This window comes from Poecilia reticulata, chromosome 23 (genome assembly GCF_904066995.2).
Source record: "Poecilia reticulata chromosome 23, P_reticulata-male-v2, whole genome shotgun sequence".
NCBI lineage: Eukaryota > Metazoa > Chordata > Actinopteri > Cyprinodontiformes > Poeciliidae > Poecilia > Poecilia reticulata.
This window is the reverse complement of record NC_088852.1, coordinates 8,988,237-9,014,780: the sequence shown is the minus strand read 5'-3', so window position 1 is coordinate 9,014,780 and position 26,544 is coordinate 8,988,237. Positions and strand designations below refer to the sequence as shown.

The following is a 26,544-nucleotide window of genomic DNA, read 5'->3' as shown; positions in this document are numbered from 1 at the left end:
CTTGTGGGTTTGACAGGCCTCTTCATCGGAGAACTGTGGCATAACGGGTGGGCAGTGGTCATATTTAGCCAACAGGCTGTTGTAGGCGGGACCATTATTGGTTTGGACACATTCTCAGTGCGGAAAATGACAGGAAAAGCGTGTGTGCGTGAAGTATGTTGACAGATCCCGGCTTCCAAGAATTTTATTTTTTTTTTTACGTAGGAACTTAACCAAGAGGATAATAATGTTTCACAATAAGTTTTTGTTTTTTTTGCCTTTAATATCACAGATGACAGGTGGCAGTAGAGGAGGGCCTGCAGGAGTCATTTGTCTGCTGAGATTGTGTTGATGATGAGCTATTTTGAGGGGAATGAGGCAAGAACTGTGCAAAAAATACGAATAAAGTTCTCGGATTTCACTACCTCGATGTGTTAAAATTGCATCGCAATCAAAAAGTCAACGAAAATCCAATGTTGCGATCTGTTTCGGGGTCTGTGTGCGTGGCGCAGTATTACGCGACGCTTCTTCCACCCACGTTGCAGAGAGGGAAAGACAGCGAAGCCCGATGATACCTTCATTTAGGGGCAGATGTCGTTTGCTCTATCGCGGTTATCCCCCTCATGACCACCGTCGAACCCGCCTTCGTTGACATGTAACGAAGGCACTCCGTGCCCCCTTCTTCTTCTTCATCCTCCTCATCTGCCGCCTCCATCACAACCACATACCTCTCTGCCTTGGCGACAGGTTCCATAGCAACAGGGGATACGGAGGAAAGGAGAAGAGGGGTGGCGTTGCTTGTCCATGTTTATGTCTGTGCGGGCTGTGCGTGAGCGTGCGTGCGTGCGTGTCGCAGCGTGGCATAGTTTGCACCGAGAGGCAACTCATCACATGCTGTTGGATGTTACCTGCAGGAAGCAAGAACAGCTGTCATGTTCATGCGCATCTTGAACAGAGAGGCAGCTCTCTGTGTGATCAGACTGAATTATTCCGCTTTGACTTGCGCCAGTGGTCCGCAGAAGTATTCACACCCTTGAACTTGTTGATAAAAAAGAAAGAAAAAAAAGAAAGTAGTGCGTGATTGTGGGGCAACAGTTTAATAATTACTCCGCTTGTGTTTATTTGAATTTCTCTATAAAAAGAGCTGATCTGTACAAGATCAGCTCTTTTTATAGAGAGCTGATCTATAAAATCAGCTCTCTATACCACACTTAAAAGTGTGGTGTTAAGCACACCACACTTAAAAGTGTGGTGTGCATTTATATTCAGCACTCGCAATTTATAAAACCACCATTACTGGCTCCACTATCTTTGGATGTCTAGAGATGCACATTTTCACCCGTTTGATAATGAAAAAAGACAGCACAAGCTTAGTTAGAGTAGCTGCAGATGGAACAGCAATTGGAAAGTTTTGCCACAGATTCTCAATAGGTCTGAACTTTGGTCTAAATCACAGAAGTCAAACTCCGGTCTTCAAGACCCAATGTCCTGCAATGTAGAAGTGTCTCTCTTCGACACACCTGAATAAAACGAATGGGTTATTGACTCTGTAGAACTCGACTGCGCAGTAAGGAGGTAATTCAGGCATGTTAGACCTGGGATAGATCTAAAAGTCTCAGGATTTTGGCCCTCTAGGACTAGAGTTTGAAGCCCGAAGTCTCAGATTTTTTTTTTCTTCTTGGAAGTTGACGGTTGCAGCATCGACCGGGTTTTCTTCCAGGATTCGTTTCGTATTCAGCTCCATGCAGCGTCCCTTCAACTCTGGTCAGCTTCTCTATCCCTGTTGTAGAAAAGCAGGGGTATGTCACCCCCCATCACGTTTCAGATTGTAATGCAGCAAAAATATAAACAATTGAAGGTGTTGAATAACTTTGCAAGTCACTCTATACTATAACTTCGAACCAGATTGGTGGTGGAGACAGACGGGCAGGCTGACTTGGTGAACAAGTGGTTTCCATAGCCCAACATAAGATTATCAGTACTTTCACTTTATTTCAGCCTTTTGTCTTCATGTGATGTTTGTTGCTGATGACGTATTTTAGATAATGTTTTAAAAATCACTGCCAAATGTATTCTAAGGTCAATACAAAGGAAGGGAAGAGATGCATTAATGGCTTCTTCTTCAAATCACTACAAACTTTAAACCAATCCCAATCACTTCCAGAATCATAATCGTATAAAAATTTGACCATAATATAGAGCTGGCCAGATGATGATTTATTTATTTTTTTAAACAAGTTGGTGTGAAGCTGCGGGTCAGGTTGGTGGTTTCAGCACCACGGACAGTTCAGTCTTCATTGGTCCATTGACAGCCGCATGACAGCAACAATCTATCACACAGCTCTACAGTTGCTACTTTTTAAATTAAGCTTTTCTTCACTTGCTGAATTAACATCCACATTGCAAACTTACTTGTGTGAAATAGATGAGCCACGTTTGCTTCCAGTATTTTAAATTTATTGGTCTTGAGTTACTTTTTTTTATTTGGTCGGGGGGTTGGGAGGGAAAGGCAGATGGATATCATGTCAAAGACCCTCAGTGAGTTTTAATTAAGATGAAAGATGGCTTCATGCCTGTGTAGCAGAATTATCTCAAACTTTTGGAAGAATATTTTTTTTGACTTTGTAACCTTGGCGTTTCATAATAGGGTTCTTCCAAGCCTGGAGATGATATGCTATATCTGACCCCTTGACCTTTTTATCTGAAGATGAAGTTAGAAGTCATTTTATTCCTGGACAAAAAAAAAAAGACAGCACAGAAAGATACAGAGGATGAAGCTTGGGTGCCCAACTATTCCTCCATCATCCATCTGCTCGTTGCTAACATCTGTTCTGCATTTCAAACAGATAATAATACTCAGTTGCGCTGAATGCTCAACTGCACTACATCTGAACAGTCTCATATCTGCAGGACTTTTATGAGTCAAGAGTTCATGAAGCATGCATGAGCAGGAAAATAAAAAACGTTCAAGAAAGACATGGGAAGATTTGTTATCACTCTCTCTACATGATGTGGTTTCAGGATGAATACACTCACCTGTGGAATAGCATGTTAGCATGTGCCTGAGAATTTCCTCGTTTTTTTCTCCCCCCAGCAGAAGCGCAATCAGTGAGTAATTTTCTCTGTGGGCACTGTGCCACAGGCATGATGAAACCTCCGTTAGGGATGGTAATTGATTTCTGATGGCTACCTGGGGGCTGGACACCTGCCAGTTCGGCTCACTCAAATACCCCGGCTGGATATCCTCGACGATTCTTGTTGGAGACGACAGATATGTCTAGATATTACCGTTTCTTTTTTGTGCCCTTTTCAAACTGCGGCGTCACTTTTTTTTAAGTGTCAAACCTTCGTCTTACAGTAGTTTTAATGTCTGTTTTTAGGCACGTGTGAGTCAAAGCAAGGTTATAGTGGCTGTAGTGAAGGATGTAATTAGTGATTAAAGGCCAATCAGTATTAGCAAAGTTTACTCCAGCGCCTCATGGCATGGGAAGGCGGTAACTTGAGGATGTGACTCAACAACAGCTGCTTGTAACGTAAAAACACCAGCTCCGAAGCTCCGCAAACACGCGGATGAAAGAAAAACGGGGAGGAGGCGGGGGGACTGAAGTCGTCATGAAACCACAAAAAAGTTACAGCAAAAGACATGATTGAACTGGAGGAAAGATGAAAAAAACCCCAACAATAACACGTAAAACTAGCAAAGAAAGGGATTGAGGGAATGGATGATAGAAAGGTGAGGGCAGAAGAAGAAACAAAGACGGGATAGACAGAAGGAGGAGAAAAAAGGCCAGGGGGATTATCTTGGACTGTTTCTTGCTTAAGCCTCTGGTCGGGTATTGGAAATCTATCCAGAGGCTGTCCTCTACTGTTAGCGCCATCGGGCCCCAGTCTTCAGTTGTGGAGGGACAGTTTGCCAGCAGCAGCAGCAGCAGCCCCTCTGTGTGTGTGTTTGCACATGTAAAAGAAGTGCAATTGGCCGCTTGCCCACATGCATTGTGTCTGCCTGACTGCCTCCGTCTGCAAATGTTCATGTGTGTGTTTAGACATATGTCCGTCCCTCTTAAGGACACACACATTTTCCTATTGATCTGCCTGAAGCCACTAGTGGAAATAATGACTCCAGACCTGTAGCTTCTTTAAATCCCCCACTTCTCTCTCTCTCTCTTTTTCTTTCTCTCTCTTCCCTTCTCTCTCTCTCTCTATCTCTTTTTCTTTCTCTCTCTTCCCCTCTCTCTCTCTCGCTAAGTCAGTTCAGATTCTTTAAATGTGTTTTAGTCAAGATTTATTTTAGCTTTATGTAACCCCTAAATCTGTTATATAACCTCCTAATGTCTACCGATCCTTTAAGGGAAAAATATTAAAAGATGATGTCCTGAAAGATGATTATTTTGTTTCTTCATGCGCCCCATCTGTAAAAGCTCACCGTTCTTGACGCCCTTGGTGTCAATTTGACCTCTTGTACATTTCCAGACTTTTTCCAAGTTACAACTTGTTGCACTGCTAAATCCAGTAAGATTAGATAATCTCTTATCTCCATCTGTTGGTTTTCCCAATTTTCTTTCCTTATGTATTTATTGGCAGTTAGTCAAGAACCAGCATGATTTTTCCTTTCTCCTAGTTTTACACAAGTCAGTCAGTCATGTTCAGATTCCTGGACAAACAAATGAGGACGACATTTACTCGATTCGGTGTCAACCGGTGAACAAAGCATTGTAGGTCAAATCTTTTCCCACACACGTTTTTTTTTTTTTGCAGACCTCTACTAGTTCCTGGGATAATACTGGTTGGATATTTGAGCACTCTTCTGAGAAGAAATCTAAAGGCAAAGAGGTTGTCCTAGTTGCACGCCGTCCTCTGATATATAATGCGACTTTTTCCATGTCAAGCAAAAAGAAGCCACCAGCTGTTCCCGACGTTTTTAGGCACGCGTTTCGACAAAGTTACTGTGGAAGCTGAACGATGAAGAGAGACAGGAGTAGAGAGATTTCTGTATTATTCATGCCCACAATGCATTTCCCCACTTCTACCATCTAGCATGCCCTCTTTTGCATCTGCCTCTCCCCGCAGATAATTTGCTTTGTTTTCTGCCCTTCTACTCTATCCATCAGCACAACCATTTAGTGTTAGTTTCTGCATTTCCTTTCTTCCATGAATTAATTAGTCCATCTTCATGCTTTTACTGTAATGGTCTTTAGCGTTTTCAGTGGAACCAACCACCAAAAACCAAGATACAAAACATTGCATCTCGTCTCGGGGGAGGATTCGGATGGCAAGATCAACACGTAAGACATCGTAAGACACAAAGTGGAAAAACCACGAGTTCATGCACTTACATTGCTTGCTGTTTGACTGTAAGCATTAGCAGGAGAACCATGTTTTGCCCAATGCCCATCGATTAGGGCAGCTGAAAAACTGCGGGGAGAGGGTGTGGCAGCTGTTTCTTCTCTGAAGGCATGGCTGGTTTGTGATGAGTCCAGTTCGTCGGTTGTTTGGGAAGGTTGCCCTGCTTACCGTTTGTCCTGGTTGCACACCTTCCTCAGATGCATAATGAGTGTGCAACTTGGGTCGGTGGGATCCACGGCAAGGTCAGTTGTTGCAGTCCGTGGGTTCCCAGAGATTGTTCATATGTGAATGGTGTTAGTGTCGCTTAACTTCGTGGCATGGCCTGTATTATGGGGCCACTGCATGCAGGGGCGCATTCTGAGACTGGGTTACAGTAGGTGACGGGTTGCAGACACAGCAATGGCAGGGGTGTGAACAGGTTGTCTGGTGTTACTGCTCAGCATTTGGGCTACTCTCCAGTCTCTTACATAAAAGTAAGACTTTTGGGATTCTGTGTGGCCCATTACATCTGCCATGAAACTAACTCCTTCAGGGACTAAGAGACTTGTAGCCAATGGAGCCATGAGGTCTGCGCTTTACCAGAAGATCCTAAAGGAGAACGTTCAGCCATCGGTTTGTAGCCTTAAGCTCAAGCTCACTTGGGTTGGACAATGGTCCACAGGACTCTGGATAACCCAACTCTGAATGGAAGCTCAAAATGAATATTTTGGACTAGTCTAGACTAATTTGAACAGAATGCTGTGGCGTGATCTTGAAAACCCCTCCAATGTGGCTGAATCAAAACAATTCTTCAAGGAAGAGTGGGTTAGAAGTCACACATCGACAGGTATTTGAAGAGCTTGATTTAGGGATCAGTTACAGTTGTGCCATGTGTAAACATTTTTGACACATTGGCAAAAGATGTGAATGAAAAAGGACGCACGCACTGTGAGAACTGACTTTAAGAGCTCACATGCTGACATAGCAAGAATAATTGCTGCCAGTTTTCTTTATTTAGAAGGGGAGAAAAAGTCTGGAGATTTATAAAAAGGCTCAGATTTGACTTCGGCTCATCTTCCACTGCTCCCTGAGGTGTTGGATGCATTTGTCTTTGCGTAACAGGAGGGAGGGCGGGTTGCACAAAAAGTTTGGCACTTTGACATCAGTTATGCAACGATAAATCTCAGCAAACAGAGTCGATGCAATCGCATTGGAGGAACAGAGGGGGTGATGTCCAGCAACGATGATGGAGGTGTTTTGAAAGCGAGCGCCATAAACTTGCACTCTTAGGCTGACACTCATCTGTTTGGTGTTGATCAAAGATCAGCATGGCTCGATTTGTCAAAATGTGTTGTCCATTCATCAAACAGACATACTCTATTTTTTAAAGAAGCCCTCTTAACCGATATTAGTTTTGTGTCTCATTTGTGGATCTGATTACAGGTTTACTCTACTTAACGACAAATGAAACATGCAAAACAACTACTTTTGAAACTTACTGCTACATTTAAAGCTATATCGTACATGCAAAACAAACATTTAACCAATTTTCAGCTTTTGATGTGCAAGCTTGACATAGACTAATTTTTTAGACATCTGTGTTTTAATCAAGGTCAAAAGGGAGTAAGTAACTAGAAACAGATGGAAAGTTGGTTAAATTACGCTGCAAGCTTATTCGTCTGACTAAGAAAGGTAGAAGTCCATCAATGCTCACTACGTTTTTTCCATGTCAATTACAAACCAAGCAAATTAAGACTAATTTTCAACAGTTACAAAGACTCATGTAGCTTAGATTTTTATAGGATTTGTGTTCTAGGGTTTTTTTTTTGTACAGTCATGACCAAAAGTTCTGAGAATGATTCAAATGTTAATATTTACAAAGTCTACTGCTTCAGTTTTTATAATGGCACTTTGCATATACTCCAGAATGTTATAAAGAGTGATCAAAAAATTAACTTTATCCCCCAAAACACATTTCAACTTCATTGCAGCCCTGCCTTAAAAGGACCAGCTAACATCGTTTCAGTGATTGCTCCATTAACACAGATGAGGACAGGGCTGGAGATCAATCTGTCATGATTAAGTAAGAATGACACCACTGGACACTTTAAAAAGAGACTGGTGCTTGGCATCATTGTTTCTCTTCTGTGAACCATGGTTATCTCTAAAGAAACACGTGCAGTCATCATTGCACTGCACAAAAATGGCCTAACAGGGAAGAGTATCGCAGCTAGAAAGATTGCACCTCAGTCAACAATCTATCGCATCATCAAGAACTTCAAGGAGAGAGGTTCCATTGTTGCCAAAAAGGCTCCAGGGCGCACAAGAAAGACCAGCAAGCGCCAGGACCATCTCTTAAAAGTGTTTCAGCTGCGGGATCGGGCTACCAGCAGTGCAGAGCTTGCTCAGGAATGGCAGCAGGCAGGTGTGAGTGCATCTGCATGCACTGTGACTCTTAGAGCAAGGCCTGGTCTCAAGGAGGGCAGCAAAGAAGCCACTTCTCTCCAGGAAAAACATCAGGAACAGACTGATATTCTGCAAAAGGTACAGGGAGTGGACTGCTGAGGACTGGGGTAAAGTCATTTTCTCTGATGAATCCCCTTTCCGATTGTTTGGGACATCTGGAAAACAACTTGTTCGGAGAAGACGAGGTGAGCGCTACCACCAGTCTTGTCTCATGCCAACTGTAAAGGATCCGGAAACCATTCATGTGTGGGGTTGCTTCTTAGCCAAGGGAGTCGGCTCTCTCACAGTCTTACCTAAAAACACAGCCATGAATAAAGAATGGTACCAGAATGTCCTCCGAGAGCAACTTCTCCCAACCGTCCAAGAGCAGTTTGGTGATGAACAATGTCTTTTCCAGGAAGATGGAGCACCTTGCCATAAAGCAAAGGTGATAACTAACTGGCTCAGGGAACAAAACATAGAGATTTTGGGTCCATGGCCTGGAAACTCCCCAGATCTTAATCCCATTGAAAACTTGTGGTCAATCATCAAGAGACGGGTGGACAAACAAAAACCTAGGAATTCTGACAAAATGCAAGCATTGATTGTGCAAGAATGGACTGCTATCAGTCAGGATTTGGTCCAGAAGTTGATTGAGAGCATGCCAGGGAGAATTGCAGAGGTCCTGAAGAAGAGGGGTCAACACTGCAAATATTGACTTGCTGCATTAACTCATTCTAACTGTCAATAAAAGCTTTTGTTACTCATATGATTGCAATTGTATTTCTGTATGTGATGAAAACATCTGTCATACACACATGAAAACCAGAGGTCAGCAGATCATGTGAAAATATGATATTTGTGTCATTCTCAAAACTTTTGGCCATGACTGTACAATGCTGGTGTTATGACACACAATGCACAACTGTGTGACAAACTGTCTGCGTCCACATGTTAAGTTATTCCAGTTAATACATAAAAAAAATAATAATTTAGAGGGCTGAAAAGTAAAGAACGAATAAAATTCTAAATAAAAAGTGTTTGTCTTATGAAAATATTTTTTGTTAAGTCCCTTGAGGCAGCATGTATTGTTTGTGAATATGTGCCATATAAATGAACTCAACTGAACATCTGACCCAGCAGTTTGATTCACTTCTTCTACTGAGATTGAAATATTTTTAAAATAAACTTCTAGAAAAAGAAATTTTTGCTAATGTTCTGCTTCACTTGAAAATTTGAAAACAAATCTCAGGTCAGTTCTTCACATAAGATTTACAGGTTATTCATGGATTGAATATGGTTTACACCAGTCTAACGCAAAGTTAAGAAAACAGCGATATATTGTGTTATCTTAAACCTGCAAAGCAAGTTCACTGAAGTCATGAAGAAACAGAAGCTCCAGCATGTGAAGCCAAGATTCTGTCAACACTCCACTTCGAAGATTTAGTCAAATTTCCCAGCGACTTGTCAACTATCCGTGTGTTAAGCCCAGAACGAACTAAACTAAGCCTGAGTGAAGCTGCAGCTTTGGAGCAGCCTGGCTCTCTGTTCCAGTTGTTCAGGCTCCTGAGGGGTGAAGGTCTGCAGTGGGACAGTGAATTCCCTGCCCTCATTAGCAGCTCTAATCCAACACATCTATATACACACCAGGACCAGAAGTGGCCCATGCATATTCTTCTACTGAGAACATTTTCACCGCTCCTCCTTAACATAGCGTCCAGGCTTAATTTATAGTTTTTTTATGAGGCTCATTTCAGACAGTTAAAGTAAAAAAAAAAGAAAGAAAAAAAGAAGAGAATGAGAGAGTAAATGAACAGAGGAGGGAGGAACGTTCGTCACCCCAAAGCTCTCTGAAGGGATGCTTCCAGCTTTTTCATGACTTTGCAGATGCAATATGCTTCTCTGTTCATTAGGAAATTGGCATTCCTGCATCCAGCTGGACCTGGCTCTTGACTAGGCTCCTGAAACTGAAAAAAAGAATAAAAAAAATAATGTGAACAACTGCCTTTGTGATTAACCCTCCAGCTAGAACTAAAAGTTTTGGTCAAGAGAAGATTAAATTTATGGTTCAACAGTTCAGCGCTCCACATGTTAACTTTTATCTTGAATGTTTATCACAACGAATGTTTTAAATCCAATTTTCTCTGTTGCCTCAAGTGCTGAGGCAACAGAAGCTTGTCAGGTGACACAGTAAAATTCTGTCTTATATTTAAAAGGAACAACATACCTTATTAAACATGTAAACAAGTGAAATGTTAATGTATCAGAGCTCGCCAAAAAGCTAGTTTTCACAAGCATCCAAACAAGAAAGAGCAAAAACAGCAAGCAAAGATAGAAAGATAGGAGGAAAGAACGACAGGTGGAAAAAAAGGACAAAGGATAAAATCTAATGCTAATGGCTAATTTATCAATCAATGAAATCTATTTATATAGCTCATTTCAGTAGCGAGGCACTTCAAAGTGCTTTACATAATAAAAACAGAACATTACAAAGTTAGTGGTTCATTGCTTCTTAGCCTGAGGTCCAGTAGCCTGCAGACTTTAAGAAAAATGTTCAGTTAGAACTTTCACTGTCAAGTCTGATCAAATAAGTTGATGGTTTTCGTAAAAATCTCTGCAACATTTGTGGGACGTAGCGCTGTTACATCGCTCCTGTAGAAAAGGTTTTTCGTTCCTCAAAGATTTCTTGATTTTGCTCCTTGTGACGTTTAAATCTTTCAGATCATCAAACCAAATTTAACATCAAAGGAAACCTGAGTTAATATACAAGATGGAGTTATCAAATGGTGTAATCTAGAAGGGGAAAAACATACAAATCAACTTGGACTTAAGAGAAGAAAATGTTATTCCCCCTTGTTAAATTATGAAATAGCTGTGAGAAGCTATATTTCAGGTTCAATTTTCCTACCCAACCCCAGGCATGATCACTGCCTGACATGTAGGATCAAGTAATACCTTAAAAGGAAACTGTACTGCACCGTGAAGTCAGGTGAATATCCCAAAAAGCAACGCAATATGCACAGATCTAGTGAAATAAGAAATAGGAAACAAAGGCATTTAACATCTTTGTTGAAAAGGATAAGAAGCCTTTTCTACCACTTTGGTGTTCAATCAAACCACAAAGCCATTATTCACAAATGGAGAAAAACAAAAACCGGTGGTAAACCTTCCAAGCAGTGGCCAGCCAAGATGACTCCTATAGCTGTAACGACTCATACAGGAGTTCACAAAACAGCCACAACAACATCTAAGGCACTTCACCAGCGTTGATGATTCAGCAATAAGAAACAGAATAACATCTGCCTGCTTTTCCTGGACATAAAGCCGAGACTGTGGCAGAGTTTTAATCTGTTGTTTTGCGATGAACAGTAGGAACGTAACTTTCCTTCCACTGAAGTCTGTTGGTAAATCTTGTCATGTACTTTCGGTGATGTTTAAAAAAAATAAAAAAATAAAAATCTGCCATGAAGTGATTTCCACAAACTCCAATTTTCTTTGGCATTGTGGCTGGGATGTTGTCACTAACAAGTTCTCTTCTCTGTGACTCAGAGAATGCGCACAGACAAACGTCATTCGTCGCAGTCGACAACAAAACGCGCGTCTTTTCCAGCAACCACTGCACGGTGCATAGAGCGATAAAACCAGCTGACCAAAACATGCTAGTCTTTGAAATATGAAGAAAGCAAAGCTCTGCTTGGGTTGGTGAGGGCATGGGCTCAGCTGGGGTCGCTAGGTGAGTCGCAGTGCCCACTGAAAGTGACCTAATAATCAGGAGGTTTTAGTAATGGGCCATTTTCCAGACACCAAAACATTGAGTTACCAAAAAGTGGCTGAGTGTGTCTTTTGTTCTTCATTTATTTATTTATTTTTTTAGCACTTGGACTGTTTCTAGAGGCAGTATAAGTACAAAAATGTGCAAAAGGACCATTTTGCATCATAGCTCCCCTTTAAATGTTCACTTTCTCCTTGTGGGAGACATCACATACACCTCCTTTAGCAACACGTGACATAAAGCTTGCTTTTTGCCTCATTTTTTTATTTATTTTTTCTTGACGCACTTGTCTCTCAGGAAGCAGAGGTTTGAAGCACAAAAAGTACGCTCAGCCATGCTTTCAGCGGGTTCGGAGTTCCGGCGGTCTCGTTAGTCAGGCCTCTGGTGGGCTTGTCATGGATGAATAGCTGCACTACAGAGGAACGAGGTCTACACGCATTACCGCTGAAACTCACGTATCATCACACACGCAGTGCGCTGCGAGCGTCCCCCTGCTGGGTGACAGCACCTAGGAAAGACAGATTAAACGAAGAGAGAGATGATGCGACTCTCTGTTCATTTGTCACTGTGTGTGCTGTTGTGTCTAGGTTTATGTGTAGATTTGCTCATTCTGGGGGCATTTTTTGGGGTGTGTGCGTGTGTGTGTCTTGGGCCAGAACCTGTCAGATCACCTCTTACAGCCAAAGAGTCATGGGCTACAAAAGCCTGTTGCATAGCTTAGGGCACGGGGCACTGTCTGCTGCTTTTTCTACTATGCAGCTACACAGACAGACTGAAAAGGTTAAGTAACACTTCAGCATGAGAGAGCAAAGGGCAGTTGCTCCAAGGATGCCACCTTGTTTTGAATAACAGCTAAAATGACCTCTTGGAAAGGCTGAATTGTATCGAGCAGCTCAGTTTTTTTTTTTTTTTTAGAGAGAAAAACAAGTAAAGATGCTGTCACACTATTCTTGTTTCATATTGGTGTCATCGAAATCCACTTTTTTTTTTTTCATTATCTAAGTCTAGATGTGAAATTCCCATCATGAATGTGAAGAATGATTGTTGCTTATAATAATAATAATAATAATAATAATAATAATAATAATAATAATAATAATAAAAGAAATATGTTTTTCCTACTGGATATTTTCTGCCATGACAGCAGCAAAAGAGAAAAAAAACAAAAAAACAAAACAAAAACAGACTTGGTAAATGTATAAAAACTGCATTTAAACTACTGCCCTAGAAAAAAACAGAAGAAAAAAAAAGTTAAATTCAGCGTATTAGTGCCATTCATTGTCATGCATTCGCTCTGTCATGTCGTCCTGATCCCTTTCGGTCTTTAAATGTGGCAGGAGCAGCACAAAGAAGCGTCTTTTAGTATGATTACATTTTGAAGCTCAGCTTAAAACCTGACTACAATCAAGTAACTCAGTCTTTTCTTTGTAAGTATCACTAACTTTGAACATTTTTTTGTGCAAATACAGAGTTTAAGCCAGAATAGACAGCAGGTCTAAATTGCATCTGTCGCACTTTAAGCAGCTTTAATCCGTTATGAATTTAAAGAGAAAGAAGCTTCAAACCATCAGTCACTCTGAGAAGTGTGCTACTTATTTTGAAAATGGTTCATGAATTAGGTAGAACTTTTGCCAAAAAAAACAAAACAAAACAAAGTAGTCAGTGGATCATTAGAGTGAAATTATTGTGCTATACTTTTCAACTTCCAATGTACAAATCTTCATTCATCTTCTTTCTCCAAATCCTGTCTTTGAAATAAATATTCTAGTTTTAATACAGTTTTATGTTTCTCTGTTGCCTTCATCTTCCCTATTTTTCACAAAAAGACAAGAGTAAGATTTGGTATGAAATGACCCAACTATGTAGGCCGTCAGAATGTCCTTGACTGTCCATGTGCTCAAAGAGAGAAGGCTGTTATGTGTTTGTGTCCCCTGCCATCCCGTCTATCTAGGCCAGTCTTGATGTGTGTGCTCCATGGACCACTTCCCTGCAGACTATACTGTATGCGTGTGTGTGTGAGTGAGAGAGAGGGTATGTCTGTACAGAGCGGTCCACTTCCCAAAAGACCAGAGTCACTTTTACACTCGAGTTATAATGGCTAAAGCAGGCTAGTTACAGGACTTCTTTAACAATGTGTAGGTGTGTGTGTATGTGTGTGTGTGTGTTTCCATTTCCAGACCTGCATCTATAATTAGGTCCAGAAGCAGGAGAATGTTTAAATGTTTAGAGGGTTTATCTGGTGTCTCAGAAATGTGCGAAACATGTGCTGACACCACAGAGATTCTTCCTCGTTGACTTGTGTTTCCAAGGCGATGAATTCTGCCCCTTATGGCGGTCATGGCATCGCCGCTACTGTAAAAAGGGGTCAGTTTTTAAGCAGCAGAGCACATAAAGCATTGACATCGTGTTCTTTTTGGAATTCAGCAGGAACTAAAGCACAACGTAACCAATTTTATTTTATTTTTTTGTTCAAACCCAACCAAACTGCATCTGCATTTTTGGATTTCTAAACAAAAGAATGGAAAGAGCATCGGCTTTATACCTGAAGTCGGGACTTTCCCAGTTATAAATGGGATAAAGTTACCAGAAAAGCCCTCTGAAGTGGGAATTCGAACTTAGAAGGCTGAGAGCCATTCTCTACTTCAGAGTTTAGATTCTGTCTGCAAAATACTGAAATGCAGTTTATTTGCACCTGTGACTTTTTCTATGTGATTAAACCAATAACTCACATATGCAAAAAGTATTAATGTCTAGGAAGAATTAGGTTTGAGTAATCTTTCAAATTTACAAACATGTTGCTTCTGACTGGAAGTAATAAACGTTTTGGAGAGGCCCTACCGGAGTCCTGATTCTTTGAGGTCTTACGACTTTAAAAGATGTCCACTTTGTTTCCACTTTTGGCTCAAAGAAATCATCTATAATTTGTGTCTCTACATTTCAAAATGGTGCTGTAGCTTTTCTAGTAATGTGTATGTTTTATTGAAAAAGTATATTTCTGATATTTCTGGGCAAAAAAAATAAAAAATATAGCAAGAAATTAAAGAAGGTTTTTATCATCGCATATAAAAAACTAGCCAAACCGTCACTAAATAAGCAATACACAATCGGAAATCTGGGGGAAAAAGACGAAGTAAACGGTTCTCGCTAAATGCAACCAGCAGTTTCTGCATTGCTTATCATTTTCTGAGCATTTCCAGCAAGTGTAAGGTTCATTGGTCTCCAAGTATTTCAACAGAGAATCACTGGGTTTCAGCGGTTCAAAAATCTGCTTTGATTTGACCAGTCTGTTGGTTATCTGGTTGTTCAATTGATGTTCATCCGGGTTTTTCTTGAATGCTGATTCTTAATTATTGAGTACTGATGTGGCCATATTAGATAGCCATGTTGCATTTGTAGGGGACTCCTGTTGATCTGCACAGCCAGCCACATTGGTGTTAATGGATTTTGCCTGCCAACAAATATAAAAAAAAAAAAATAATAATAATAATAATAATTCTGGTGCCCAATTCAAATTTTACAGACACACCAAGTAAAAAAAAAATGTCTTCAGTCGAGCCTTTCTCATTTCTAAAGTAAATTGATAACATTGCCTTTCTCCGTTCCATAACACTTTAAAGTGAAGGACTTAAAAGCAAAAATACACCACAGCAAAAATACACCACATCTCAGACATTGGAAGTAAGGCGGTAGCTCATATATAAGTGAGGCTGTCTGTTATTCTCCCCTCCTCTTTTTCTTTTTTCATCCATTCTCCGTTCTTCCTCCACTCCACCTCTTTTTTTCACTACCACTTTTCCACCAACCCTTTTTATTGCATCTGTGATTTGTATTCCAGATCAATATGCCCATGAAGGAAAGAACAAGGAAGAGAGAGAGATGGAGAGAGAGAGAGATGATAAAGAGGTTTTTCGGGGATTGGCTTGGCGCCTGTGGTGATGTCACCAGAGCAGGAGGCGCGACATTGCCTGTCTGTTGTCATGTTAACCGAAAGAGAGCGGGCAATCTCATGAAGAGATGGAAGGGCATAAGGAGGAAAAAGAAGAGCATTCATCGTACTTCGAATGTAGCTTCTTATTTTGTACGTGAAGACGCAGGCTTTCCTTAAAGATCGAAGGAAACCCGAGTCTGCTCACTGTTACTTTTTAATATTCTTAAGTGGACCGCCCTCCTCCTGTCTTTCTGCCGTGTAAAATGCCACGGCCAGCTTTCTGCATACATGCGTCTGGGTCGCAGCGTGATAAAGTTGATGATTAATGACATTACATCAGTGTGGCAGACGGGTAACCATGGAGACACCACATTAAACAAACACGCTGTTCCAACAGGGACAAAGGGAGAGAGAGAAGAAAAGGAGGTGAGGGGAGAGGGGACAGCCGTGGATGACACGAGGAAAGATGGAGAGGAGGAGAGAGAAGGGAGGCAGCAAGATTTCTCATCCTAGCCGATTCAGCAGGGTTGTTTGACGTTTGTTGACTGACAGCGGAGGAGGTCAGAACACAACTGGGACATTTATAGGGTCACCCTAGTTCAATATAATGAAATTAGCACCATTTCAAATATGGATGACCTAACTGATTTTCAGTTACCGGAAATTGTTCATGGTCTGTTGTGTATTGCATAATATAACAGCCTTTGGTTTCTGAAAGCTTCAACCACCAACCCCACATCCTCTCAATCACTCCATCATCCTTTGTTTCTCACTTCTGCATATGAAACTTTTGTGTTCACTCATGATGAAAAGAGAGACGATGTTCAGAACGGAGAAGTCTGAAACTGTGAGATACCCATTCCCCGGAGAAGCGGGGCAGTGGTCACCATCTACCGTTCGATCGGCGTCTTCCAGTTCTCTGGGACCAAGTTATGGGGCATAACCCACACTCTCTGGAGGGAACCCATGGTGTTTCCAAACCAGAAAGTGAAATGTAACCCCCAGCCTGGAGGAAGCAGTCCACCATTTTCTAGTTGAGAACCATGGCCTAATTTGTCTCCATTAGTTCTTACTAGCAAAGAGCTCAGTTATTTTTTGGAGACATTGGGGAAGCTGTTGGACAGAGTGAGATAATATAGTTCAAGACCACAGAATCCACCCCTAAAAAAATTAGTTTTTTGTATTTCCTCAAGCAGAAATTTTGTGGAGTTGGCACCATAATTTCACACTCTGCAAGTTGCAGCTCAGTGATTAGAAAATGCATCTGGGAATTTCTAAGTGAAAATGGGTTTCCGCTGGGAGAGTCTCAGGAGACTGGTGCAACACTCTGTCACGCGACCTGCCAATTAGGCTGAATCATATGCAGCTTGCCACAAATGTTTTTTTTTCTAATGGCAACTTCGGTTATGTAAGAATTGCTAAGCGGAAAGTTTGTTGTTTTTCTTTACATCGACATTTTGTTGGTCGTCTGGTTCTCGTTATTATACCTCAAACTGCTGTTATCAATCAATAAATAAATGAACAAGGATACCACCACTAGATGTACTAGATGCACTGGGGGAAAACAACAACTTTCTGCTGTTGTTGTGATTCATTCCAGTTTTAAATGCCACTGAACTATTGATTCTTTTTATTTATTAGTTTGTTTCCCCCGAAAACACCTGCAGACGCTTTATAATAACAGAAGCGATTCTTACATTTTTCTCGTGTTCCCTGACTGGGTTGTGTAAAGTAAATTGAGCCGGAGTTCCTCTCTCAACACAGATGGGTCCTTACTAGCACAAAGGTTTCTTTCTCTGGTCTAGAAGCTGATCATTTTGTGCATAAAAGAAGCCAAAAGACATTTTGAAGAATGAACTCCGACATATTGTTTACTCGAATGCTCTAACAGCAGAAATACGTGAAGTTAAACTGGATTTTTATGACTGTTCACCAGTTTTGACAGAACTGTTTCAAACATCTGCATGTTAAGCAATAATCTGGTATTAAATATCTTTTAGCCATTGTTTAAATTGGCCACGTTTATTTATGGGTTGAAGAGAAAGAGCTATCTCTTCAACACTGACTGATATTAGTTTTAAGGAGAACATTTTTTATTTTGTAGACTGATTGAAAGATGGTCATTTCCCAACTTTCCCAGTTCCGATATATTTCTTAGACGGAATGATCAGCTAAAAAAAAAAATAAATAATTGCTTTGGATTCTGGGACATGACAAAGAAAAGACCTGCTACAAAACATTCTACATAAGTCTTCATTTCATTGGTTGAATATTTTGTAGTTTTGAAATGTAAGTTTGTTTCTCAGTGTCTGTTAATTTGTTGCTTAGTTGTTGCTTTTGCCACTTGTTCTCTGAACCATCTGCCTGTTGAATTCACAATCTGAAAGATCAGATTTCAGTGAACACACACACACACGCACGCACGCGCACACACACACACACACACACACACACACACACACACACACACACACACACACACACGTTATGTCTTTCTGTCTTCACAAGGACTTTGGATTGACTTCCACTCATTTCTCAGTCATTTTTATATCCTAACCCTAGCCCTGAAACCTAACATAAACTCAAGTAAGATCGTAGACACAATCCTTTACCGAAAAACAGTACTTCTCATGGGTCCCGTTAGGAGCAGTGTGTCCTCACAAGGTAGCATTTGTTGGAAAAAACGGGCCTTACAAGGTGAGAAATGCTAAAACGTACACACACAGACAAACACAAATGAATCACAGCACAAACAACATCTGCAGCTTGTGGCCAATCAAGGCTTTGATCTGCGGTCACATCCCGGCCAGTTTGAAGAATGTGACCGTCACCTGCCTTCACTCATGTGCTGTTTGTTCTCCAGAGCCCAAGCTCATGAGGAAAACATGACATGTTCTCTTTAAAGAACAAAGCCACCATTTACTGCACACAATGTTCCAAATTCACAGTTTACCTCTTGGGTCCCCCCCCCCCGGTTTGTTCACTCCTGACCCCTTTTATGTGTCAATTTCTTTTGCCTTCATAAGGGACTCGTCATACATTGCTGTCCATCTAAATGTTTAAAACGTTTTCTGAAAGGCTATAAACTGTGATTCTACCTCTAAGCCAGGCATCTGGTGGCTATCAGAGTTAATCGCCCGAGCTTCCTTTGACTGCCTGTGTCACAAAAACACACAGCGTTTATTGGAACGCAAGCACACGCTGCACCGTGTTGGAAAGGGTGTACTGTATGGAGGTAGAAAAAGTGGCAAGAAGGAGACACGCAGGGCAACAGAAGGTTATGATAGAGAGGACAAAAGAGAAGGGGTGGGGGATAAAAACGGAGGAAGAGTGTGGCAGGATGTGTGAAACGGGCAATGACACATTTGGGCTTTTGGGAATGAAGAGACTTGATAATAATACGGCTTTGCTGCTTAAAAAGATGTGAAACAGAGGTGTGAAATGCTCTGACAGCAAAGGTAGACCTCATTTAGTTTGTGTGCTGGAAGAAAGCAAGGGATTCAGAGAGCAAAAGGTCCAATCTCCTAATCCAAATCATGATCACAACAGCATTTTTATATGAGCTGTTCAATCTGCAGCAATACGGTGCCTCGCAAATACTGCTTCAAACTTTAATTTTATCTGATGGGGGGCGGGGGGGAAACTGCAACAACGTATTTAAAAAGGCAGTGTGTATTTGAATTCGACCCATTTACTTTGATATTATTAAATAAAGCCCAACTGAATTCACAAATTATGAAAAACCAGCCAAGAGTCCCTTGATAACGTTGGAAAAGCTGCAGGAGACCAAAGGTCAGGGGGAGAAAGTGTGAACAGAACAACTATCAGTCATGAACTTCACAAATCTTTCCCTTATGTTTTAGTTGGGTGAAGAAAGCCCTTGTTGAACAAAAGTCATGATGTTTAGAGTGAGGAATAATCTAAGGAACACCTTAATAAATATATAGAGGAAAGCACTGTGGTCAGGATCAGACCTAAACTGAATTTGCAAATTGCTTTTTGCTGCAAACTAACAGGTGTGAACGCTCAGAAGTTTGAGAAAACGAATGGGCACAAATGTCAGCCGCTAAATGTGATAAAAGCTGCAAACCTGTGGATCTGTGTAGGTTTGACTCAGGGGAGCTCACTACAAATGGAAACTCCACTGTTGGTGTATCACATAAAATATCAATAAAGTGCACAAAAGTAAGCGGATGTAACATGACAAAATCTGTAAAAGTTCAAGGAGATTACAACTAATATTTTTATAAGCTACTATATTTAACAGGATATTCAGGTGGGTCATTTTAGTGCAATTCAACAATCAGAACTGAATTTCAGATAAATGGTTATAGAGTTAAAGATTCTAAAACCCTAATACATAATCACTCATCCTTCTCCTCACGTTGTTGTAAAAGCAGCCATAAAAACCAAAAGGAAGCGTTGACAGGTTCAGCAGCCTTAGAGCCATACTCTGAGATCACAGGCCGTGTGATTTGGACAAAGACGTTTCATGGTCAGGGTTAGCAGTAATTTGCAGGGCTGAGGCGAGGCAGGACCATCCTTTCACGGAGGACAGGTCAGGGCCTGGAAATGATAAATCCACTTACGAATATATGACAGTGAGAGCCAGGCAGGCGTCTGCTCTCTGTTCTTTTCCACAGACACCAACATTCTCCGGCCTTTTGGGAGTCTGTGAGGCCCAGCTACACCAAATTGTCACTTAAGAGGGGCAGGCACACTGCTGTCCTGGAACTCTATGCCTGGATTTTGAAAGCTTTAAAGGCACTAGTAGCTTTGAGCTGAACTGTCATCATTGATTAATTTACCTGCAGGAGTAAATTAATCATTGGCTTACAGTTAAATAGAAATGCATGGATGTCTTAGCGCACTTTTATTTGATTATCCTACTTTAAGAATGTTTCATGGAAACACTTTATCATGCGGCTACAGTATGACCATCGTCATGTGTTTTTTGCTCACACGGGCAAGCTAACGCTAACTGCACGCGTCTACATTTGTTCAAGTGTGAAAACTGGCTTGCTTTGTCCGAATGCGCAAAAAATAAAAACCGCAAGAGTGACGGCAAGAGCGCTATGGTTCACAGTGCGATTTCTGCAGAGAAACTGCATTGCGAGCTGCAAATTGCAATTAAAGTGACACAAGATCGCATTGATTCTTCCAATTTGCATCAAATGACCTGAGTGAAAGCTTTTGGCGATTAATTACAGCAGGCATCATCTGCTACCCTCAAATGATGTCTGTTTCCGAATAAAGGGAACACTATGTCTTCTGTATCCTTCAAACTTCAACAGCAATGTCATGGACAACTTTTGCTGTTTGCTAATCACTTTATCTAAACAGGAAATGAACAATTAGTCCTCCTGGTAAAATAATTCTAAACTTTAATGTAATAGGTGGTCAAGTTAAGTCGTCTGCTCAGATAGTTATCCTGATAGAATTTTTTTTTTTTGTATATGGGCAATGGAAAGATTTAGAAGGCCACTTTCAGCCAGCTTACTGGCAGTGCACAGCGACAAGTGAGAACGGGGAGGTACTGGATTATTTTACAGTCTGTCCAACAAACTCCACTCCCTCAAGCAATTCCTCTGGCATTTCAATAAAACGACTGTAAAACTTCAAACAAGCATAATAACACTCGGTTTTAAAAATTATCTTTAGTAAACCTTAAGGCCGTGTGATTTGGACAAAGACGTTGTCTATTCTTAACCTACATTATGGATGAATGACTGCTCCATAATTTTTTTTGCTGAGTTTCTATTCAGTTTGGTGGAACTGGGTGAATTTGCTTAATTTTCAGTTTTTTTTGTTTAGATATATCAAATACTTAAAAGTACAGGAAATCCAAAATAAACAACAAGAAACATATAACACATATTTAAATCAAAGTTTCATTAATTAATCTAACTATTTGTATGACTATTTAAGGAGTTATTTACACATCTAACAAAAATAAATACATTCTTATGTGATTTATTACATTTTATTAGTATATTACAGATAGGTAAGTGTCTATTTGAAAATTATTTCTTGATTTGTGCTTTTGTTGTACGTTTAAAGACAATTTCACAGACTGGTGTCAGACAGCAGATGAATTCATCAGTTGCGGTTGTGATGTATTAAAATGAGCTGTTCAGCTGGCTCCCAAAGTGCACAATTATCAAGCAAGTTGCCTGGTGGTTGCAGGACTCCATGGGAGGTCGCTGTGCATGCGTACTGAACTGTGCCGTTTTTCACCTTTCTAAATTAGTTGTCAGATTTCTTAATCGCCGATTCCATCATCCTTTTGCTCGTCGTATCGAAGACGAGCAGTTGTCCTGTGATTCTCATCTCTGAGCGTGCTCAGCAGCACTGCTCTGATTGGGCGGAGGGAGAAACACCATAGCAACAGCCAGTTGATGGATTAAAGCTGTAATAGAGGAAAGAAAGTCACTGTGATTACACACACAAACACGCGCAAACGCAGTTTCACACACACAGTGTCACTTGATTAAAAGGAAATAGGAGCCAGAAAACAACTTACTTCCTCTTTGTGTAACAATTTTACCCCCCACATACAAACACACATATACCCGACCGGTCTGTCAATCATTTATCTGCACTGCAGGAGCGAGGCATGGAGGCTTCCCCTTCGGCTACCAATCTGGTAATAACGAGGGATAGCTGCAGTGTTTCCCCCATGCTCCTCTATCATCTGTGCTAATCAACGCCGTGTGGAGCCACTCCACATTTATTACTTCTTGATTAATACAGTAATTATGAGGAAAAATTCAGTGCAACTGTCACCTAGCAATGCTGACGTCTTTGCGTGTATGGCGGGACGCTTGCTTTGTTTTACTGCGTCCACTATCTTGGAGTTGTGTGCACAGGATTAGTGCAGGCATCACTTTCAGCAGACTGGTAGGAAGAAGTGGCGCGGGCGGACGCAGTCGTGCATTGTAAATCAGCGCAGCTGGCCAGTTGGTTTCTCAAGGTGACATTCAGCCTCACCTAACAAGGTGTGTGTTACCACGGGATGCACTTTTACTTTGAAGTGGTTCTGCAAACGAGAAAACCTGTGGAGTTGTGATTAGCGAGGGCCGTGTGCTGGAGCGCTTACTCGGAAAATGATTTGGATCTTTCTTCAGTGACTGAGAAGGGACTTTTAAATCCTTTTTTTGTTGTTTTTTGGTACAGCTTGGTTAGCACTGCGTTGAATTATGTTGGCAAAAGTTCCACTTTATAAGAAGCTCATTCGATTGAAATCATATATTTACATATTTTGTATATAAAGACACTTAATCTTTAAGTATCACTGTCTGACATTAAAACAGACTTAGCATTTCTCATTTAAATCACTAAGATTACGTTGCCTTTAAAGAATGGGATAATGTCCAGATGAATGTCAGTTTTCTAAGCCTGCTATAGTTAACTGTTAACTTTAATTCTGTGATTTTACGTGACAACAGAATTTTAGGGTACATCTCAAACATATTACAATATCATGAAAAAGTTCTATATTTTCATTTCAGAAAATGTTACCCATATTACATAGATTCATTACGCACAAAGTGAAATATATCAGTACTTTATTTCTTTCAATCATCATTGATATTGATGATTGTGGATACAGATCAAATACTAACAAAATATGCTAACTAGTAAATTTGAGGATTAAAGTGCAGAAGAAACATCTAAAACTCTGAGAAGTCAACTGCTTTGTATTTGTGTTTATTTGAAATAGTTTGGGGGGAAAGAAGAAATAAGTCATTCCTGACTATTTTTGCTAACAAGAAGAAAAACTAAAACATTAAATGGATAAACCCCACTGGTGAAACCACAGCTAACCACTTGAGTCCTATTACCATTTCAACTCAAAACTCATGACCAAAGTTAAATGTTAGAAGGAAGATCACATGGCATTTCTTCACTTCCGATTCGCCTTCCTTTTCTTGAAAGTTTCTAACCGAGACTGCTCGACTGTAGGAGCAAAGTCCCAGCGTGTCGTTTCTCTGACACTCCTGTATCCAAGCCCATATCAAGTGCTTCGCACACTGCTGGGGATTATCTTTACAATAAGGAACACCTAATTTGGAAAAAGTATTTGACTGTGTCTGGTCTCTGCGTGCATTGTTGCAGATCTTCCATCCAACAGACTCATAGGTAATGCAACGGCAAGCAGGAATTCAAATAAATTCACACTTGTGACAGTAACTGTGATTGCTGCTCGTTCTATTTTGTTCTACCTTATTTTTCTTGCCAATTTACATCCTTTCGTTGCATCCACATTTTCCCCACTTTTCACATTTCTATTTATTCTTAATCTCCTGATTTTTCTTTTCCGCCACCTCTTTTTCACTCGCTCCTCTACCTTTCTTCCTCTCTCCTCCATCCCATCGCCGCTGCCGCCTCTCTCTAGCGGTGGATTATTTTTGGTCTGCCTGGATAATTTCAGTAGGAAATCAAGCTCAGTGCCAGAGAAAGTGGAGCGCATATAAAAGAGCCACAAGACAAACAGAGACATCAAAACGCTCCTGATCTTTTTTCAGCACCTCAGCAAGATACAGTACTGAAGACTTGCTTCCAAAATCTTTGTTTTTTTTTTTTTAAGTCTTATTATAAGTTAAATAACCCATTTGTCCATCCAATATTTAACCTAATCAATTCTAAGAAAAGCAAGAACATGAGTCCACTGGGTATCTTGAAGTTTAAGTATCGCTTTATGAATCATTTACTCTATCAACTGCTGTGCAGCACATTGAAGGATCTTTCCGCGAGACACCGAAAGCCTACAAACTTACTGAATTGGTTTGAGCCCCTCAAATAAATTCCAACAGTTTTAAAGACATTCAAGAACACATTTTTTTCCTCCTGTTTTCTGGCTTGGGAACACCAAGTTTTGGGATGTAAGAAATGTGTACGTTTAATAATTCAGCCAAGAAGCGAGACTGGTGCTGATGAATGTCGATCCCGTCAACCGTCGGCGAGGTCTGAGAGCCTGACTGGAGAAGGCAGATTATAGCGCATTACAGGCAAAGAGGATGATGGCAGTTATTAATTTAATAACAGCTAATGGAAAGATGACATGTGTAATGTTTGAGAAGCTCAACATTGGCTTTGTGTGTTTGCGCGTGTGCGTTTTCTTACCCGTGCTGCTGCTTAATGCTAGCTCAGTTTTCGGCTGGAGCTCAGTAAGAGGAAAGCTTATGCTGTGTGCTGTGCTGACCTGGCTTATTAAGGACTCTTGTACGCCTGTGTGTGTGTGTGTGCGTGCGTGCGTGTGTGAGCGACAACCACCAGTTACGCTTTAGATCGTCTCCGTATGTAGGCGGCACATGATCGGCTTAGGGGACAATACTCCACAGGACACACGCACACACACACACACGTACAGATGTTAATATCCTCTTGGGCAGCTCTGACTCACACAGTCTACTCTCCGTCTCTTTAACGGTGGTGACTCAGAGAGGTAGATTGCCCTCAGGTGTCACGGTGTAAGATGAATAATTCACCCCAAGGACCCCTTCCCTACTCTCATCCTCTCTCTTTCTTTTTTCCTCTCTTTCCCTGCCCTTTCTCTCACCTCTTTTCTCTCACCCCGAGAGGCTATGTTATATTTCTTCCTCCCTTTCCTCCACCCGCAATTAGTCTGCGTGTGAGGAAAGTGGCAGCATATGTTGCAGTGAATCAAAATGGCAAAGGGAGAGAGAGTGAATGATAACAGAGTAAAATTATAAATGACAGATTCGGTCCAGAAGGTTAGGCTTGGCAAACAAATTAGCACAAACAAGAACTAACAGTTACTTAAGGGGTGAATTACACATGGAGAAGCAGTAGAAAAATATTTAAAAGTATCAAAAACCTTCCTATTTATAAAGATCTAAAGCTAAAGAACTGATATAATCATGTTACCTACATTTAAGCTAACTTGATTGTAATTTTTGCATGATTTTCAAAAACAAAACTTGAACTGCTTCTTGCAGAAGCAAACTATACGGAGTCACCTGTACAATCTTATGACCAAGTCAAGACTTGATTCGTCTCCCTGAGTTAGACATTTTTAACAGGTACTCCAGCTTCCTTCCAGAGTCCAATCCACAGTTGTAGCGCTAATGTGTCTATTCCTATTCTCAGATTGTCAGTTTTACTGTTACAACATGTATGCATACATACATAGCCTCAAAGGCTATTTGTTTCCTTAGGCCGGGCTTTGTGGGACGAGTTTCTCTGATCTCCCTTCTGCATTGTCAGCCGGCAGGTCTTGCAGTCTTGCTCATGTGTTTACAGGACCACTCTGCAGCCATGTGCAGCAGACATGCCTGAAGGAAGGCAGACCCTGCATTTGATGTGGCAGAGTATGAGGTATTGCGGTGTCCAAAACAAGAACATGCTGCGTGACCGCATGCCGAACATCAAGGCTTCTCCATGGGTTAAATCACCAGCCTGCTAGCCCGCCGGCTCACCAGGAAGTTCCCGTTAGCCCCGTATGCCAGTCCGCCCCTGCTTGGTGGCTTTAGCTCAGTACGTTCATGGAGATGGTGTGAGCAGTCTTTGACATTGTTTAAGTGTTACAACCACAATTATGCTCTTCTGAGAGATCTAGCTGTCAAAAGTGTAAACTTGAAAGAAATATACTAAGAAAATAAAGTGGATTTTGTGGAACGTCAAACCGTGTCAAATCTTCAAAATACTACGTGTTTTCATTGCACTCCCATTCAAGTGCATGTGTATAAGGATTAAAGGTGTAGGCCTGTTTTGTCATGATGTCACAGTCTCATTTAGTTACATTTCCATTTCATATTAAGTGATCAATTGGCCATATCAATTAAATCGAAATTCTCTACAAGCGCCTCCAGGAGGTTCGTTTTATACATTAGCCAAAATGAATCGGAAAGTAAGTTGTGCCATAAGCTTCATTTTTTCATTTTCGAGCTTTCAAGCATCCACCATGCTGAGGTGAGGGAAATGTTCATACTAGCATAGTATAAGACTCAGTGTTTTGTTTGGGTCATTGTTGTCATACTTAAGGATTCACTACATGGTAGGCGACATCACTCCCTCTTCATTTGTTTCCTATGGGTTGTCCACTTCCACCCAAATGACCAGCAAAATTTGTGCA

The 26,544-nt window shown here is 40.9% G+C and overlaps 1 protein-coding gene and 1 long non-coding RNA gene across 31 annotated transcripts in view; one reads left to right on the top strand and one right to left on the bottom strand.

Moving 5' to 3' along the window:
- Positions 1-26,544, top strand: part of cacna1c (calcium channel, voltage-dependent, L type, alpha 1C subunit) — a 177,471-nt gene that overhangs the window by 2,491 nt on the left and 148,436 nt on the right. The window lies entirely within an intron of this gene.
- Positions 1,061-26,544, bottom strand: part of LOC103459269 (uncharacterized) — a 175,269-nt gene continuing 149,785 nt past the window's right edge. For 3 of the 7 annotated variants that reach the window (XR_014086107.1, XR_014086112.1, XR_532711.3), the window contains one exon: positions 20,076-21,855. This is a non-coding gene — a long non-coding RNA (uncharacterized LOC103459269). Of the gene's footprint in view, positions 1,760-8,499; positions 9,714-20,075; positions 21,856-26,544 lie in introns of those variants that run through there. The other 4 variants (XR_014086108.1, XR_014086111.1, XR_532712.3 and 1 more) reach the window with 3 other exon arrangements.